Source organism: Macaca thibetana, chromosome 2 (assembly GCF_024542745.1).
Source record: "Macaca thibetana thibetana isolate TM-01 chromosome 2, ASM2454274v1, whole genome shotgun sequence".
Taxonomy (NCBI): Eukaryota; Metazoa; Chordata; class Mammalia; order Primates; family Cercopithecidae; genus Macaca; species Macaca thibetana.
The window spans coordinates 178,456,232-178,477,045 of record NC_065579.1 but is presented as its reverse complement, the minus strand read 5'-3'; the positions used below and the strand labels follow the sequence as shown (position 1 = coordinate 178,477,045).

Below are 20,814 nucleotides of genomic sequence, written 5' to 3'. Positions count from 1 at the left end.
AAGTCTTAACTCAGTTCAGCATTAACTAAAAAGTCTACAATCCAAACTCCCATCTAAGACAAGGCAAATTCCTTCCACCTATGAGCCTGTAAAATCAAAAGCAATTTATTTACCTCCTAGATAAAATGGCAGGTACAGGCATTGGGTAAATACAGCCATTCCAAATGGGAGAAAATGGCCAAAAGAAAGGGACCACAGGCCCCATGCAAGTCCAAAATCCAGTGAAGCTGTGAAATCTTAAAGCTCCAAAAAGATCTCCTTTGAATCCATGTCTCACATCCAGGTCATGCTGATGCAAGGGGTGGGTTCCCATGGTCTTGGGAAGCTCCACTGCTGTGGCTTTGCAAGGTACAGCCTCCCTCCTGGCTGACTTCATGGGCTGGCATTCAGTGTCTTTGGCTTCTCCAGATGCACAGCGCAAGCTGTCAGTGGATCTACTATCTGGAGGATGGTGGCTGTCTTCTCACAGTTCCACAAGGCAGTGCCCCAGTAGGAACTCTGTGTGGGGGCTCCAATCCCACATTTCCCTTCCACACTGTCCTGGCAGAAGTTCTTCATGAGGGCCCTGCCCCTGTAGCAAACTTCTGCCTGGGCATCCAGGCATTTCCGTACACCTTCTGAAATCAAGGCGGATGTTCCCAAACCTCAATTCTTGACTACTGTGTACCTAAAGGCTCAACACCATGTGGAAGATGCCAAGGCTTTGAACTTCAACCCTCTGAAGAAACAGCCCAAGTGGTACATTGCCCTCTTTTAGTAATGACTGGAATGACTGGGACACAGGGCACCAAGTTTCTAGACTGCAAACAGCAGAGGCACTCTAGGGCCTGGCCCATGAAACCATTTTTTTCCTGCTAGGCCTCTGGGCCTGTTATGGGAGGGGATGCCATGAAGACCTCTGACATGACCTGGAGATATTTCTCCCACTGTCTTGGAGATTAACTTTCAGTTCTTCGTTGTTTATGCATATTTCTGCAGCCAGCTTGAATTTCTCTTCAGAAAATGGGATTTTCTTTTCTATCACATTGTCAGGCTGCAAATTTTCCAAACTTTTATGCTCTGCTTCCCTTATGAAACAGAATGCCTTTAACAGCACCCAAGTCATTTTTTGAATGCTTTGCTGCTTAGAGATTTATTTTGCCAGATACCCTAAATCATCTCTCTCAAGTTCAAAGTTCCACAAATTTCCTGGGCTTGGGTAAAATGTCGCCATTCTCTTTGCTAAAACATAGCAAGAGTAACATTTGCTCCAGTTCTCAACAAGTTCTTCATCTCCATCTGAGACCACTTCAGTCTGAATTTCATTGTCCATATCATTATCAGCATTTTAGTCAAAGCCATTCAACAAATCTCTAGGGAATTCCAAACTTTCCCACATTTTTCTCTCTTCTTCTGAGCCCTCCAAGCTCTTCCAACCTCTGCCTGTTATCCAGTTCCAATGTCACTTCCACATTTTTGGGTATCTTCAGCAGCACTAAATTACTGTAATAGTTCATTTTCGCACGCTGATAAAGGCAAACTTGTGACTGGACAATTGAGACTTGAGACGTGGCCAAAAGAAAAAAAAAAAGAGGCTTAATGTACTTATGGTTCCACATGGCTGTGGAGACATCAAAATCATGGTGGAAGGTAAGGAGGAGCAAGTCACACCTTACATGAATGGCAGCAGGCAAAGAGAGAGTGCTTGTGCAGGAAAACTCCCATTTAAAAACCCTCAGATCTCGTGAGACTTAATCACTAGCATGAGAACAGCAAGGGAAAGACCCACCCCCATGAATCAATTATCTCCCACCAGGTTCTTTCCCCAACACATCAGGATTATAGGAGCTACAAGATGAGATTTGGGTGGGGACACAGTGCCAAACCATATAATTATATATTTACATAAGTTTGCATACATCTATGTTTGTTTGTATGCCTGCATACATTTAATTTGCACTCCAGTTACATTTTGGGGAGCTGCTTATGTAATCTTTGATTGGATTTGATTATAATCCTACTTCATTAATACAATCTGCAGAATTAGGCTATCTCCCTAAACCCCCATTAATTCCTACCTCATATTCTGGTCCTTCTCAAACATGGATGTCTATCCAATAATTCACTTGTTGTCTTCAATTTTAGAATTTGTTGATCTTATCTTCTGTTCCAAGATGGCTGAATAAGAACAGCTCCGGTCTGCAGCTTCCAGTGTGATCAATGCAGAAGATGGGTGGTTTCTGCATTTCCAACTAAGGTACCTGGTTCATCTCATTGAGACTGGTTGGACAGTGGGTGCAGCCCATAGAGGGCAAGCCAAAGCAGGGCGGGGCATTACCTCACCTGGGAAGCACAAGGGGTTGGGGGATTTCTCTTTCCTAGACAAGGGAATTTGTGACAGACTGTACCAGGAAAATGAGGACACTCTCACCTTAATACTACGTTTTTCCAATCATCTCAGCAAATGGTACACCAGGAGATTGTATACCACACCTAGCTCAGAGGGTTTCATGCCACAGAGTCTTGCTCACTGCTAGCGCAGCAGTCTGAGATCAAACTGTGAAGAGGCAACCTGACTAGAGGAGGGGCGTCCACCATTGCTGAGGCTTGAGTAGGTAAACAAAGTAGCCCAGAAGCTGTAACTGGGTGGAGCCCACCACAGCTCAATGAGGCCTGCCTGCCTCTGTAGACTGCACCTCTGGGGGCAGGGCATAGCTGAAAAAAAAGCCAGCAGAAATTTCTGCAGACTTAAATGTCCCTGTCTGACAGTTCTGAAGAGAGCAGTTGTTCTCCCAGCACGGTGTTTGAGCTCTGAGAATGGACAGACTGCCTCGTCAAGTGGGTCACTGACTCCTGTGTAGCCTAACTGTGAGACACCTTCTGGTAGGGACTGACAGACACCTCATTCAGCCGGTGCCCCTCTGAGATAAAGTTTCCAGAGGAAGGATCAGGCAGTAACCTTTGCTGTTCTGCAATATTTGCTGTTCTGCAGCCTCTGCTGGTGATACCCAGGAAAACAGAGTCTGGAGTGGATCTCCAGCAAACTGCAAGAGACCTGCAACTGAGAGACCTGACTGTTAGAAGGAAAACTAACAAAGAGAAAGGAATAGCATCAACATCAACAAAAAGGACATCCACACCAAAACCCCATCTATAGGTCAGAATCATCAAAGACAAAAGGTAGGTAAAATCACAAAAATGGGGAGAAAACAGAGCAGAAAAGCTGAAAATTCTAAAAACCATGGTGCCTCTTCTCTTCTAAAGTATTACAGATCCTCACCAGCAATGGAACAAAGCTAGATGGAGAATGATTTGAAGAGTTGACAGAAGTAGGCCTCAGAAGGTCGGTAATAACAAACTTCTCCAAGCTAAAGGAGGATTTTCTAACCCATCTCAAGGAAACTAAAAATCTTGAAAAAAGATTAGACAAATGACTAAGTAGAATAAACAGTGTAGAGAAGACCTTAAATTACCTGATGGAGCTGAAAAGCATGGCACAAGAACTACATGACGCATGCAAAGGTTTCAGTAGCTGATTCAATCAAGTGGAAGAAAGGACATCAGTGATTGAAGATCAAATGAATGAAATGAAGTGAGAAGAGAAGTTTAGAGAAAAAAGAGTAGAAAGAAACAAAGCCTCCAAGAAATATGGGACTATGTGAAAAGACCAAATCTACGTTTAATTGATGTACCTGAGAGTGACGGGGAGAATGGAACCAAGCTGGAAAAGACTCTTCAGAATATTATCCAGGAGATCTTCTCCAACCTAGCAAAGCAGGCCAACATTCAAATTCAGTAAATACAGAGAACACCACAAAGATATCCCTTGAGAAGAGCAACCCCAGACATATAATTGTCAGATTCACCAAGGTTGAAATGAAGGAAAAAATGTTAAGGACGGTCAGAGAGAAAGGTCGGGTTACCCACAAAGGAAGCCCATCAGACTAACAGTGGATCTCTTGGCAGAAACTCTACACACAAGACAAGAGTGGGGGCTAATATTCAACATTCTTAAATAAAATAATTTTCAACCCAGAATTTCATATCCAGCCAAACTAAGCTTCATAAGTAAAGGAGAAATAAAATCCTTTACAGACAAGCAAATGCTGAGAGATTTTGTCACTACCAGGCCTGCCTTACAAGAGCTCTGAAAGAAGCACTAAACATGGAAAGGGACAACTGGTACCAGCCACTGCAAAAACTTGCCAAACTGCAAATACCATTGATGCTGTGAAGAAAATGCATCAACTAACTGGCATAATGACAGGATCAAATTCACACGTAACAATATTAACCTTAAATGTAAATGGGCTAAGTGCCCCAATTAAAAGACACAGGTGGGCAAATTGGATAAAGAGTCAAGATACATCAGGGTGCTGCATTCAGGAGACCCATCTCACATGCAGAGACACACATAGACTCAAAACAAAGGGATGGAGGAAGATCTACCAAGCAAAAGGAAAGCAAAACAAAACAAAACAAAAAAAAACAAAAACAAACAAACAAAAAACAGGGGTTGCAATCTTAGTCTCTGATAAAGCAGACTTTAAACCAACAAAGATCAAAAGAGACAAAGAAGGTCATTATGTAATAGTAAAGTGATCAATTCAACAAGAAGAGCTAACTATCCTAAATATATATGCACCCAATACAGGAGCATCCAGATTCATAAAGCAAGTCCTTTGTGACCTACAAAGAGACTTAGACTCCCACACAATAATAGTGGGAGACTTTAACACCCCACAGTCAATATTAGACAGATCAATGAGACAGAAGTTTAACAAGGATATCTAGGACTTGAACTCAGCTCTGCACCAAGCAGACCTAATAGACATCTACAGAACTCTCCACTCCAAATCAACAGAAAATTCTCAGCACCACATCACACATATTCCAAGATTGACCACATAGTTGGAAGTAAAGCACTTCTTGGCAAATGTAAAAGAACAGAAATCACAACAAAGTGTCTCTCAGACCACAGTGCAATCAAATTAGAACTTAAGATTAAAACTGCACAACTACACGGAAACTGAACAACCTGATCCTGAATGACTACTGGGTAAATAACGAAATGAAGGCAGAAATTAAGATGTTCTTTGAAGCCAATGAGAACAAAGACACAACATACCAGACACAAACAAATGGAAGAACATTCCATGCTCATGGATAGGAAGAGTCAAAATCATGAAAATGGTCATACTGCCCAAGGTAATTTATAGATTCAATGCCATCCCCATCAAGCTACCAATAAGTTTCTTCACAGAATTGGAAAAAAAAAAAAAAACTACTTTAAAGTTCATATGAAACCAATAAAGAGCTTGCATTGCCAAGACAATCCTAAGCAAAAAGAACAAAGCTGGAGGCATCATGCTACCTGACTTCAAACTACACTACAAGGCTACAGTAACCAAAACAGCATGATATTGGTACTAAAACAGAGATACAGACCAATAAAACAGAACAGAGGCCTCAGAAATGACACCAAACATCTACAACTATCTGATCTTTGACAAACCTGACAAAAACAAGAAACAGGGATTTCCCATTTGATATTCCCTATTTAATAAATGGTGCTGGGAAAACTGGCTAGCCATATGTAGAAAGCTGAAATTGGATCCCTTCCTAACATCTTAAACAAAAATCAATTCAAGATGGATTAAAGACTTAAATGTTAGACCTAAAATCATAAAAGCCCTAGAAGAAAACCTAGGCAATACCATTCAGGACAAAGGCATGGGCAAGGACTTCATGACTAAAACACCACAAGCAATGGCCACAAAAGTCAAAATTGATAAATGGGATCCAATTAAACTAAACAGCTTCTGCACAGCAAAAGAAACTACCATCAGAGTGAATAGGCAACCTACAGAATGGGAGAACATTTTTGCTATCTACCCATCTGACATAGGGCTAATATCCAGAATCTACAAAGAACTTAAACAAATTAGCAAGAAAAAATCAAATAACCCCACAAAAAGTGGGCAAAGAATATGAACAGACACTTCTCAAAAGAAGACATGTATGCAGCCAACAGACACATGAAAAAATGCTCATCATCACTGGTCATCAGAGAAATGCAAATCAAAACCACAATGAGATAGCATCTCACACCAGTTAGAATGGTGATCATTAAAAGTCAGGAAACAACAGGTGCTGGAGAGGATGTGGAGAAATAGGAACATTTTTACACTGTTGGTGGGAGTTAAACTAGTTCAACCATTGTGGAAGACAGTGTGGGAATTCCTTAAGGATCTAGAACTAGAAATACCATTTGACCCAGCCATCCCATTACTGGTATATACCCAAAGGATTATAAATCATGCTACTATAAAGACACAAGCACACATATGTTTACCGCAGCACTATTCACAATAGCAAAGACTTGGAACCAACCCAAATGTCCATCAATGATAGACTAGATTAAGAAAATGTGGCACATATACACCTTGGAATATATGCAGCCATAAAAAAAGGATGAGTTCATGTACTTTGTGGGGACATTGATGAAGCTGGAAACCATCATTCTGAGCAAACTATCATAAGGACAGAAAACCAAACACTGCGTGTTCTCACTCATAGGTGGGAATTGAACAATAAGAACACTTGGACACAGGAAGGAGAGCATCACACACTGGGGCCTGTCGTGGGGTGGAGGGATGGGGGAGGGATAATATAATCAGAACTACCTAATGCAAATGACGAATTAATGGGTGCAGCAAACCAACGTGGGACATGTATACATATGTAACAAACTTGGACATTGTGCACATATATCCTATAACTTAAAGTATAATAATAAAAATAAGAATTTGTTGATCTTTCCACAAATATTGAATTCTGCGCCTTATACTATTCATCTAAGTTTTTGGAGCATAATTTCGGCTCTTAGTTTAGCTTAAGGCAAGAGATATGTATGATTCTAAGTCACTTGCATCCCTAGTTCCATGTTGCTGAAATTCTGTACTTGTCAAATTACTATGTTCTGCCTACTAGTTTTCATATTACAAAGTGATATGGGGACATACATGTTCATATATACATACGCGCTCACAAGCCTTGTGGGTGAAGGAGCGAGCATGTATCTCTCCTTGTACCTCAATTGATAAACGTATTTTCAAAAGCTCTTCTTATAGTTAATAAAGTAAATATTGACATTAATGTGTAACTAAAATTGATCATGGTCTATTTCCTTCCCATTGCAAAAAAATGCTCATTTATTATTATGAACAGAATGAAATGAATTACATTTAGTACAAAAATAACTTAACTCTGTATTATTACTACTGAAACTACCCTGAAGAAGATATAATAAATAACTAAATTTAGAGTTTTTAATATTATATTTATTTTAGACTCCTTAAAATAGCCTTTCACATTCAGTAATGCTGCCAAGGAATTATATGGCTTTTGATGTCAAAATATTCATTTTCAGTCATTTAAAAATATCACCACAGATGAAAATAAGTAGAGTTTAATGATTTGATAAGCAAAGTTTTAAAAGGTTACAAAAACTGATATTCTTCCCTTTACAAAAATGTTAACAAAGGATGTAAGAAAACTTAAATTGATTCTCACTTTGAAGGTGTTAATCTAAACTGAAATCTTTAAACCCTTTTCAACAAAGCTTTAGCCTTTGTCAATTTTAATTTTAATTTTTATGTCAAATTAATCTTCTGTCCTTTTAAAAAATTATCCAAGTACTTTTGTTGTATCCTAGGTTTAGATTTCTACATTTTATTAATTATTATTTTGCTTTCATATAAAAAGATACTATAAGCTTAAAACTTATTTTATGTTACTTTTTAAAAAATATAATTATTTGACATAAGACTCATAGATTAAAATTTTAGAGAGACATTCAGACTGTGTTTAATGAGCATCTATATTCCCTAAAAGGAATTTATGTGTTGTGCTGACCGTGATGGGAGTATAGTGATTCCTAGAAATACTAGAAGGTAGAAGGAACAATTGTGTCATGCCTTGGTGAATTTCATTTAGGCAATAACATTTTCTATTAAGATTTCATATAGAAGTAGCAAATAAGTGAGCTACTTGATTTACTATTCTTACATAGGTTAAAGTTTATTGCTTTTTTTCTGTAGCCCTAATTCCATATTTCTTCTCACATGTAGTAAACTATGAGGGTTTTTTTCCTTTTTCTTTTTCTCTTTGCATGTTTCCATGTAGTAAATATTAAAAATAACAGAATAAAAATTAAAACACATAAATTGTTATGAAGCAATTTTATTTAGAAAACACAAACTTTCAAAAGAACTATTAAAATGTTCTTCAAATAAAACAAAAAAGAGAAAAATGTACATACATATTTACTATTTGAATGGAAGCATAACTGAAATTTACCAAGAAATGCTTTCAGTAATTAGCCTGTGATCCATGGTCATTGTTAAGTTCTTCAAAAAGAAAAAAAGACAAAGATTACTGTGCCAAACATTACTTCTTCTATTCTTGGCTTAGAAATATGGTTCTGGTAACATATTGATAACCAGTCTTCTTCATTAAAATAGTGAGGAAAATGAGTAAATGAGCATGACTCATCATTTGCCTTTCTTTTGACTAAGCTAAACAAGTTCTTCTTTTATATTCATATAGATTTTTAGAGGTTTTTAGTTTCAATTCTATGTAGTCTTCACATATACATGATTATGGAGCCAAGGAATTATAAAATAAAAACTAAACTCTGTGTCATAGCATATTTCTGGATTCCTAGTGTCCTGGAAATCATGTTCAAGTCAAAAAGTCTAGGAAAACCATTGGAATACTTTATATAGGCATTTATCTCACCCTCATAATCATGCTTGATCAGAGCATTTTCCAATAGAAGTGTAACCTGAGCCATATATGTAATTTTTAAAATCAACTTTCATACTATTTTGTGTTTAGTCTAATATGTTATATTTTATCTCAAAACATAAAACAAGATGATTTTTAAAATACTAATTCTTTGAAATCTACTTTATATTTTACATGTACAGCTTATTTTAATATGGATACTACATTTTCATTGAAAGCATTTTATGTGTATTTAGATTTTATAAATTTACATTTGAAAAATTTTCCATACACCAGTTGTTGCAAACATAGTTAAAAGTTTTCCAATCAATGAATCAATATGAAGAAAAAGATTTTGCTTTAGCATTTGTATCCACATGGACAAAATGAGTTCCTGTTTTAAAATGAAATTTAATTTTGTTTCTTGTTTGTTTGTTTTATTAATAAAGAAAAAGATAACATTCAGAGGATATGATTAAATTTAATATTAACCCAGACTCTTAAAAATCTTCTGGGTTAGGTGGCTTACGCCTGTAAGCCTGTAATCCCAGTACTTTGGGAGACCGAGGCGGGCGGATCATGAGGTCAAGAGATCGAGACAATCCTGGCCAACATGGTGAAAACCCATCTCTACTAAAAATATAAAAATTAGCTGAGCATGGTGGTGCACACCTGTAGTCCCAGCTATTTGGGAGGCTGAGGCAGGAGAATTGTTTGATCTCAGGAGGCGGAAGTTGCAGTGAGCCAAGATCACGCCACTGCACTCCAGCCTGGCGACAGAGCAAGACTCCTGCTCAGAAAAGAAAAAAAATATTCTGAACAAATCAACAGGATACATCTCAGAAAAGCTGGCAATTCTTTGGTGGAAAGTAAGTTTCATAATTATCCAAGCTACCCAAATGGTTATCAAGCCACGTTTGTTTTTCAAAATTAGGTTTTAAGATATATTAAATAAACTATACAGATATTCCCTAACAGTACAAAACTTTAACAATGAAGTTAAAGTATATAGCAAAGCCAAATATGATAATACACAAGACTAATATATCAAGTAAGCCTTTCAATCCTAGAAATCTAAAATAGGGAGAACTTACTGAAGGGTAGCATACATAAAATGAGGACTAATATCAAGGAACAATCCTAAACATTTTCCCAATGACTAAGCCTCAAAAAGACAGCTTAGGAAAACGATTAATAGGTACTTTTTCTTTTTTCCTAGCCAATCCAGTTCTACTTAGATAAATCTGGTTACCAATCAATGCACATATAAGTTAGAGGAATTTTTGTCTACTCAATTACTACCATTTTTTCCTTTTTCACCTTTTCCCTAATTTTGTCTAGCAACACTCTTCCTTTAGTTCGATCAGTTGAACCCAGAAGTTTTTGTACCTAAAATGAGTATCAACTCTTATTGGAATAGGATTTGGGAAATGCAGTCCTAGTGAAGGCAAACATTTAACCGAGGTGGTTTGACAGAGTTAAGTATCCATCTCAATATGACAAATGTCTCCCAAGCTCAGCACTGGGTTAATGGCTGCTCTTGGCTAGATACACACCCCTGCATACTGGAATGACCCCTGGTGAGGTACTGCAGAGCTATGTGCACAAACACCCTCCAATTTAAGCTTTCAATAAATACAAAGCATCATTTTAAACCATTTCAGTAGAATAAATAAAATATATTGTCTTTCTATTGGCCTGCTTTGCTTCTTGAGCTGGCTTGGAGTGCTGTTCTTGACATAGAAGACACAACAATTCATTAGTGGCTACTCCAAGCTCTTTAGACGTCAGCACTTCCTGTTCTTCCATCCTCAGCACTTTTTTGCCGCAATAATGGTATTCTTCATTAACATCGCCACCGTCATGGGGCCAACACCTCCAGGAGGTGGCATGATGTAACAGGCTTTTTATCTGACTCCTTCAAAATTCGCATCTCCAACCAATTTGGGGTTTAGCAGTTACGGGATCTTGAACTCTGGTTATTCCCACATCAATAACTGCTGCTCTTTCCTTGATTATATCTATTGTGAACAGGCTTGGAATGCCTGCAGCGGATGTTACACTATCTGCAAAAATTTTATGTTTCTTCAACTGCTCATTGGGAGAGTATCCAGGAGATATTATAACAGTGGCATCATCTCTGGGACGTTCATGTGCCCCATCTATGTGCAGTGACATTACAATGGGCATTCTAACAATTTTTGACCTTCCAGCCACAACCACAGTCTTCTCTAGGATTGGAATGTCAGTTTGCTTAATTGTTTCCCGCACATCCCTTCGGGTAGCCAGTAACATGGAATACTGGTCTAATCACTTTAGTCCTACATTCATTACAGGAAAGTCATCAACACCCTTGTCTGGAGAAAAAGCATTGCAGATCTTTCTCTCATCAGTGTGCCCTGCAAGAGGCAGCTGAACAAGGTGGCCATCTAATTATCAACATTACTCAGTTTATTTATTAAATTCAACAATTCTTCCTCAGAAATTGAAGCTGGTTTCACAATTGTCTCACTGGTGATTCCAAAGTGCAGCACGGTGGAAGGTGCGAGAGCGCAGGCGGCAGCTCTGCGGGGGACAGAGCAGTTGAGCAGCCAGCGCAGACACGAGGGAAGTCATAGCCATAGCCTGCGCCTGGAAGGAGGAAATTTAACTTAGAAGCAAATGTGTAAGAGTTCCAAAAATAACACTTCCCAAATTATATCAATCTACTAACTGTGTCAACTCAGTAACATTAGCATTAAATTAAATAGGCATTTGATAAATTAAAATAAACTCCGTTTATTAATATCAGCAAAGCATTCCTCAAAATTTTCTCAGAAAAAGAGTAGCTTTGCAGCCAATTTACATGACGCTGTGAATTACAATAAACACCTTCTGCATATTTATCCTGTTAGAGAAATGTTATCATCATAGATTGTATTATGAAAAATTTCAATTTCTGCATATATTTCGGTACAGAAATGTACTAAATTTAGTTTCATATTAGTTAATATATATTGTGATATTGGTGAGAAAGCATAAATCACTTGAATTTCAGGGGGGTCTTAACTATCGAATATTGGCATGCATTTCTCTTGTTTCAAGAAAGTATTTAATTGGAATTTACAGTACAGAAAATCTGTGTGAAACTCTTTTTTGCCATTCAAACAACAATCATTGGTAGAGAACACAATATCATTAAGTTAATTGGCTGAGTACGGTGGCTCAAGCATGTAATCCCAGCACTTTGAGAGGCCGAGAAGGACGGATCACTTGAGGCCAGGAGTTCGAGGCCAGCCTGGCCAATATGGCGAAACCCCATCTCTACAAATACAAATACAAAAATTAGCCGGGCATGGTGGCGCATGCCCGTAATCCTAACTACTATCGTGGCTGAGGCAAGAGAATCGCTTAAACTGGGAGGCAGAGTTTGCAGTGAGTTGAGATCACCCCACTGCACTCCAACCTGGGTGACAGAGTGAGACTCTGTCTGAAAAAGAATCCAAAAAATGTTACTTGACTACCTTCTTTTTCATTCAAGATTTGCAAAACCTGGTGATGATTTACACATTTGCATGCACATATTAAATGGTTTTAACAACTAAACATCAATAAAACTTTTCATTAAGTTTGCTTCAGAAAACGTACAGATATTTTCAATGTGTTTCTAACAGTAGAACAAAATGTGAAGAGGAACGCAGTCTGTTTTAGCATTCTAATTAATCCAAAATTTTGTCTAGTTGAAACTGAGGCACCACCCATTGTGATAGAAAATAACATCCTTATGTTTAGCAGATTCTCTTCTTTGACATATGTTAATGACATATAATTTATGACAAAAGTTGAAAATTTTAATTTACGACAAAAGTTGAATATAATTTATGACAAAAGTTGAATAATTAAAGCCACAAATTGACAGCATTTCCTTGCAAAAATGGAGATAAAACATAACCAATGTATTAATTGAAGAGTGCTTTTTATATCCTGTTTATTGTAGGCTAAAGAATAATACTTACATTATTTCAATATTTGAATCAATTGATTTTTGATATTAGTAGAAAGATCTTGTATACTGTAGACAATTGTTTGATAACTTATTGAGATCTTTTGCTTTGTAAAATATTCCTGATAACTTTTTGAAAAGTTTGAAAAGTTTTCCATACCTGAAATAACAACTTGTTTCAGGTATAATAATTCATTTAACCACCACTTCACTTAAAACCTTACACACAGAGCCTGGGTGTACTTTTATTTAAACAGTATTTAAAAATAAATTAAAAATAATTTTGTGCATGAAACAAAGTTGCCTACATTAAAACATCAGAAAGCAAAAGTGTCTATCTCAGCTACCAATCTGGATCACCTGTGCTTATTTGACAACTCCGTCATTCCTGACAGAATTTTTATGCTATGGATAAGCAATAATTTTCTTATGCATATTCAGACATAAGTACTTAACAGTAAGAAATATGACATGTCATTAATACAGTGAAAAGATAACATGTCTGATGTGGAATTTTCCACTTGTGGTGTTATATTGGCACTCAAAAACTTCAGATTTTGGAGAATTTCAAATTTCACATTTTTTGATTAAGGATGCTCAATCTGTACTAGCTTCTGTATCTCCACTCAATTCCATAGGAGAAGTAGTTTGTTTTAAATTTATAAATATGACCATACATTTTTACTTCAATGAGAAAAATAATTTAATTTGAAGGAAAATAAGTATAAAAAACACTTTAAAATAATTAGTACTTACAATTACATTATCAAAATCTGAGAGTTTACATAGTATCACTCTAATTCGCTATGTGAAATGTTCAAATAAGTGCATTACAACATTAAATCATTGTGTTGAAAAGATTCATTTAAACTGAAACGATACAATGACATTTTCTAGAAGAAAATGTATGTGTAATAGCAGAAACTACTTATGCATCTGCCACATGAACTACAACTATAAAATCTGGTAGAATGCAGTGATCAAAGTGAAATGTACCTATACCAAACCAATAAACTTGTGTTTAATCAAAAACTTATTTTACACAGCTTGTTTTCAAATTTAAATAGTCAATTCAAATAATATAAATTGGAAATTCCATTTTTCCATCAAACTGGCTACGTTTCATGTGCTCAATATCAACATACACCTAGTGACTACTGAATTGAACAACACAGCTTTGGAGTAATAGATACACATAAGTAGACATGCAAATATCACTTTATGAATTAAATAAAGATGATTGCCAAGTTATGTTGCCCTACTCACTAGAGTCACCTTTTAAATTCTTTTCCTTTGTTTTATAATCAAATTCAATTATTTTCACGTGATATCAGACTCAGTCTTTGCTTAGTCACCTTCGGAGATGATAAAGTATGTATACTGGTATATGTTCTAAAACTCCATTGACACAAAGCACATCAAAATGCACAGAAAAATTCTTTGGAGACCTAGGCACCAAAAGATGGGTTTATTATTTTGGAAAATCCAGTCAAATCTTGGATTTGGAATTGATCTGGAAAGTAAATCCAAAGCTAGGTATGTGAGTCATGTAAGATGACACTATAGTCATTATACTGGCTGAAGAGATCACATTCATTTCTTTCCAAAATGTAATATCTTATATATAAAACCAACTGTAAATATTGAGAGTTAGTACCTAGAAAATACAAATGTAGTTGCTAAAGCCAGGTGGCTTATTCCAGGAAATCAACTTAATAAAGTGACAATTATATTATTAAAACCTTAAGAGCTTTCCAAGAGAACAAGTCACTAACAAAGACTGAAAATGCAAAAACAGTTCCCTGATCATTTTTGTAGAAGTGAACTATTGAGAAACTTTATAGTTCAATACAAATAATATGAGAACATCTTAATTATTTTATATAGTCTATGTGTTCTCAATACTAAATATTAGTTCAAATTTTAAGACACAAACAGGGGGGGGGGAGCAAGATGGCCGAATAGGAGCAGCTCCAGTCTCCAACTCCCAGCGCGAGCGACACAGAAGACCGGTGATTTCTGCATTTTCAACTGAGGTACTGGGTTCATCTCACTGGGGAGTGCCGGACGATCGGAGCTGGTCAGCTGCTGCAGCCCGACCAGCGAGAGCTGAAGCAGGGCGAGGCATTGCCTCACCTGGGAAGCGCAAGGGGGAAGGGAGTCCCTTTTCCTAGCCAGGGGAACTGAGACACACAACACCTGGAAAATCGGGTAACTCCCACCCCAATACTGCGCTTTAGGAAACAGGCACACCAGGAGATCGTATCCCACACCTGGCCGGGAGGGTCCCACACCCACGGAGCCTCCCTCGTTGCTAGCGCAGCAGTCTGTGATCTACCGGCAAGGCAGCAGCGAGGCTGGGGGAGGGGCGCCCGCCATTGCTGAGGCTTAAGTAGGTAAACAAAGCTGCTGGGAAGCTCGAACTGGGTGGAGCTCACAGCAGCTCAAGGAAACCTGCCTGTCTCTGTAGACTCCACCTCTGGGGACAGGGCACAGTAAACTAAGACACACAGACACCTCTGCACAGACGCAAACGACTCTGTCTGACAGCTTTGAAGAGAGCAGTGGATCTCCCAACACGGAGGTTGAGATCTGAGAAGGGACAGACTCCCTGCTCAAGCGGGTCCCTGACCCCTGAGTAGCCTAACTGGGAGACATCCCCCACTAGGGGCAGTCTGACACCCCACACCTCACAGGGAGGAGTACACCCCTGAGAGGAAGCTTCCAAAGCAAGAATCAGACAGGTACACTCGCTGTTCAGAAATATTCTATCTTCTGCAGCCTCTGCTGCTGATACCCAGGCAAACAGGGTCTGGAGTGGACCTCAAGCAATCTCCAACAGACCTACAGCTGAGGGTCCTGACTGTTAGAAGGAAAACTATCAAACAGGAAGGACACCTACACCAAAACCCCATCAGTACATCACCATCATCAAAGACCAGAGGCAGATAAAACCACAAAGATGGGGAAAAAGCAGGGCAGAAAAGCTGGAAATTCAAAAAATAAGAGCGCATCTCCCCCGGCAAAGGAGCGCAGCTCATCGCCAGCAACGGATCAAAGCTGGACGGAGAATGACTTTGACGAGATGAGAGAAGAAGGCTTCAGTCCATCAAATTTCTCAGAGCTAAAGGAGGAATTACGTACCCAGCGCAAAGAAACTAAAAATCTTGAAAAAAAAGTGGAAGAATTGATGGCTAGAGTAATTAATGCAGAGAAGGTCCTAAACGAAATGAAAGAGATGAAAACCATGACACGAGAAATACGTGACAAATGCACAAGCTTCAGTAACCGACTCGATCAACTGGAAGAAAGAGTATCAGCGATTGAGGATCAAATGAATGAAATGAAGCAAGAAGAGAAACCAAAAGAAAAAAGAAGAAAAAGAAACGAACAAAGCCTGCAAGAAGTATGGGATTATGTAAAAAGACCAAATCTACGTCTGATTGGGGTGCCTGAAAGTGAGGGGGAAAATGGAACCAAGTTGGAAAACACTCTTCAGGATATCATCCAGGAGAACTTCCCCAACCTAGTAGGGCAGGCCAACATTCAAATTCAGGAAATACAGAGAACGCCACAAAGATACTCCTCGAGAAGAGCAACTCCAAGACACATAATTGCCAGATTCACCAAAGTTGAAATGAAGGAAAAAATCTTAAGGGCAGCCAGAGAGAAAGGTCGGGTTACCCACAAAGGGAAGCCCATCAGACTAACAGCAGATCTCTCAGCAGAAACTCTACAAGCCAGAAGAGAGTGGGGGCCAATATTCAACATTCTTAAAGAAAAGAATTTTAAACCCAGAATTTCATATCCAGCCAAACTAAGTTTCATAAGTGAAGGAGAAATAAAATCCTTTACAGATAAGCAAATGCTTAGGGATTTTGTCACCACTAGGCCTGCCTTACAAGAGATCCTGAAGGAAGCACTAAACATGGAAAGAAACAACCGGTACCAGCCATTGCAAAAACATGCCAAAATGTAAAGACCATTGAGGCTAGGAAGAAACTGCATCAACTAATGAGCAAAATAACCAGTTAATATCATAATGGCAGGATCAAGTTCACACATAACAATATTAACCTTAAATGTAAATGGACTAAATGCTCCAATTAAAAGACACAGACTGGCAAACTGGATAAAGAGTCAAGACCCATCAGTCTGCTGTATTCAGGAGACCCATCTCACACGCAGAGACATACATAGGCTTAAAATAAAGGGATGGAGGAAGATTTACCAAGCAAATGGAGAACAAAAAAAAGCAGGGGTTGCAATACTAGTCTCTGATAAAACAGACTTTAAACCATCAAAGATCAAAAGAGACAAAGAAGGCCATTACATAATGGTAAAGGGATCAATTCAACAGGAAGAGCTAACTATCCTAAATATATATGCACCCAATACAGGAGCACCCAGATTCATAAAGCAAGTCCTTAGAGACTTACAAAGAGACTTAGACTCCCATACAATAATAATGGGAGACTTCAACACTCCACTGTCAACATTAGACAGATCAACGAGACAGAAAGTTAACAAGGATATCCAGGAATTGAACTCATCTCTGCAGCAAGCAGACCTAATAGACATCTATAGAACTCTCCACCCCAAATCAACAGAATATACATTCTTCTCAGCACCACATCATACTTACTCCAAAATTGACCACGTAATTGGAAGTAAAGCACTCCTCAGCAAATGTACAAGAACAGAAATTATAACAAACTGTCTCTCAGACCACAGTGCAATCAAACTAGAACTCAGGACTAAGAAACTCACTCAAAACCGCTCAACTACATGGAAACTGAACAACCTGCTCCTGAATGACTACTGGGTACATAACGAAATGAAGGCAGAAATAAAGATGTTCTTTGAAACCAATGAGAACAAAGATACAACATACCAGAATCTCTGGGACACATTTAAAGCAGTGTGTAGAGGGAAATTTATAGCACTAAATGCCCACAAGAGAAAGCAGGAAAGATGTAAAATTGACACTCTAACATCGCAATTAAAAGAACTAGAGAAGCAAGAGCAAACACATTCGAAAGCTAGCAGAAGGCAAGAAATAACTAAGATCAGAGCAGAACTGAAGGAGATAGAGACTCAAAAAACCCTCCAAAAAATCAATGAATCCAGGAGTTGGTTTTTTGAAAAGATCAACAAAATTGACAGACCACTAGCCAGACTAATAAAGAAGAAAAGAGAGAAGAATCAAATCGACGCAATTAAAAATGATCAAGGGGATATCACCACCGACCCCACAGAAATACAAACTACCATCAGAGAATACTATAAACACCTCTACGCAAATAAACTGGAAAATCTAGAAGAAATGGATAATTTCCTGGACACTTACACTCTTCCAAGACTAAACCAGGAAGAAGTTGAATCCCTGAATAGACCAATAGCAGGCTCTGAAATTGAGGCAACAATTAATAGCCTACCAACCAAAAAAAGTCCAGGACCAGATGGATTCACAGCTGAATTCTACCAGAGGTACAAAGAGGAGTTGGTACCATTCCTTCTGAAACTATTCCAATCAATAGAAAAAGAGGGAATCCTCCCTAACTCATTTTATGAGGCCAACATCATCCTGATACCAAAGCCTGGCAGAGACACAACAAAAAAAGAGAATTTTAGACCAATATCCCTGATGAACATCGATGCAAAAATCCTCAATAAAATACTGACAAACCGGATTCAGCAACACATCAAAAAGCTTATCCACCATGATCAAGTGGGCTTCATCCCTGGGATGCAAGGCTGGTTCAACATTCGCAAATCAATAAACATAATCCAGCATATAAACAGAACCAAAGACAAGAACCACATGATTATCTCAATTGATGCAGAAAAGGCTTTTGACAAAATTCAACAGCCCTTCATGCTAAAAACGCTCAATAAATTCGGTATTGATGGAACGTACCTCAAAATAATAAGAGGTATTTATGACAAACCCACAGCCAATATCATACTGAATGGGCAAAAACTGGAAAAATTCCCTTTGAAAACTGGCACAAGACAGGGATGCCCTCTCTCACCACTCCTATTCAACATAGTGTTGGAAGTTCTGGCTAGGGCAATCAGGCAAGAGAAAGAAATCAAGGGTATTCGGTTAGGAAAAGAAGAAGTCAAATTGTCCCTGTTTGCAGATGACATGATTGTATATTTAGAAAACCCCATTGTCTCAGCCCAAAATCTCCTTAAGCTGATAAGCAACTTCAGCAAAGTCTCAGGATACAAAATTAATGTGCAAAAATCACAAGCATTCTTATACACCAGTAACAGACAAACAGAGAGCCAAATCAGGAATGAACTTCCATTCACAATTGCTGCAAAGAGAATAAAATACCTAGGAATCCAACTTACAAGGGATGTAAAGGACCTCTTCAAGGAGAACTACAAACCACTGCTCAGTGAAATCAAAGAGGACACAAACAAATGGAAGAACATACCATGCTCATGGATAGGAAGAATCAATATTGTGAAAATGGCCATACTGCCCAAGGTAATTTATAGATTCAATGCCATCCCCATCAAGCTACCAATGAGTTTCTTCACAGAATTGGAAAAAACTGCTTTAAAGTTCATATGGAACCAAAAAAGAGCCCGCATCTCCAAGACAATCCTAAGTCAAAAGAACAAAGCTGGAGGCATCACGCTACCTGACTTCAAACTATACTACAAGGCTACAGTAACCAAAACAGCATGGTACTGGTACCAAAACAGAGATATAGACCAATGGAACAGAACAGAGTCCTCAGAAATAATACCACACATCTACAGCCATTTGATCTTTGACAAACCTGAGAGAAACAAGAAATGGGGAAAGGATTCCCTATTTAATAAATGGTGCTGGGAAAATTGGCTAGCCATAAGTAGAAAGCTGAAACTGGATCCTTTCCTTACTCCTTATACGAAAATTAATTCAAGATGGATTAGAGACTTAAATGTTAGACCTAATACCATAAAAATCCTAGAGGAAAACCTAGGTAGTACCATTCAGGACATAGGCATGGGCAAAGATTTCATGTCTAAAACACCAAAAGCAACGGCAGCAAAAGCCAAAATTGACAAATGGGATCTCATTAAACTAAAGAGCTTCTGCACAGCAAAAGACACTACCATCAGAGTGAACAGGCAACCTACAGAATGGGAGAAAATTTTTGCAATCTACTCATCTGACAAAGGGCTAATATCCAGAACCTACAAAGAACTCAAACAAATTTACAAGAAAAAAACAAACAACCCCATCAAAAAGTGGGCAAAGGACATGAACAGACATTTCTCAAAAGAAGACATTCATACAGCCAACAGACACATGAAAAAATGCTCATCATCACTGGCCATCAGAGAAATGCAAATCAAAACCACAATGAGATACCATCTCACACCAGTTAGAATGGCAATCATTAAAAAGTCAGGAAACAACAGGTGCTGGAGAGGATGTGGAGAAATAGGAACACTTTTACACTGTTGGTGGGATTGTAAACTAGTTCAACCATTATGGAAAACAGTATGGCGATTCCTCAAGGATCTAGAACTAGATGTACCATATGACCCAGCCATCCCATTACTGGGTATATACCCAAAGGATTATAAATTATGCTGCTATAAAGACACATGCACACGTATGTTTATTGCAGCACTATTCACAATAGCAAAGACTTGGAATCAACCCAAATGTCCATCAGTGACAGATTGGATTAAGAAAATGTGGCACATATACACCATGGAATACTATGCAGCCATAAAAAAGGATGAGTTTGAGTCCTTTGTAGGGACTTGGATGCAGCTGGAATCCATCATTCTTAGCAAACTATCACAAGAACAGAAAACCAAACACCGCATGTTCTCACTCATAGGTGGGAACTGAACAATGAGATCACTCAGACTCAGGAAGGGGAACATCACACACCGGGGCCTATCATGGGGAGGGGGGAGGGGGGAGGGATTGCATTGGGAGTTATACCTGATGTAAATGACGAGTTGATGGGTGCAGCACAGCAACATGGCACAAGTATACATATGTAACAAACCTGCACGTTATGCACATGTACCCTACAACT

At 38.3% G+C, this 20,814-nt stretch overlaps 1 pseudogene; it reads right to left on the bottom strand.

Moving 5' to 3' along the window:
• Positions 1-10,419: 10,419 nt before the first annotated feature.
• LOC126949039 (bifunctional methylenetetrahydrofolate dehydrogenase/cyclohydrolase, mitochondrial-like) lies at positions 10,420-11,391 on the bottom strand (annotated as a pseudogene).
• Between the last annotated feature and the right edge of the window lie 9,423 nt (positions 11,392-20,814).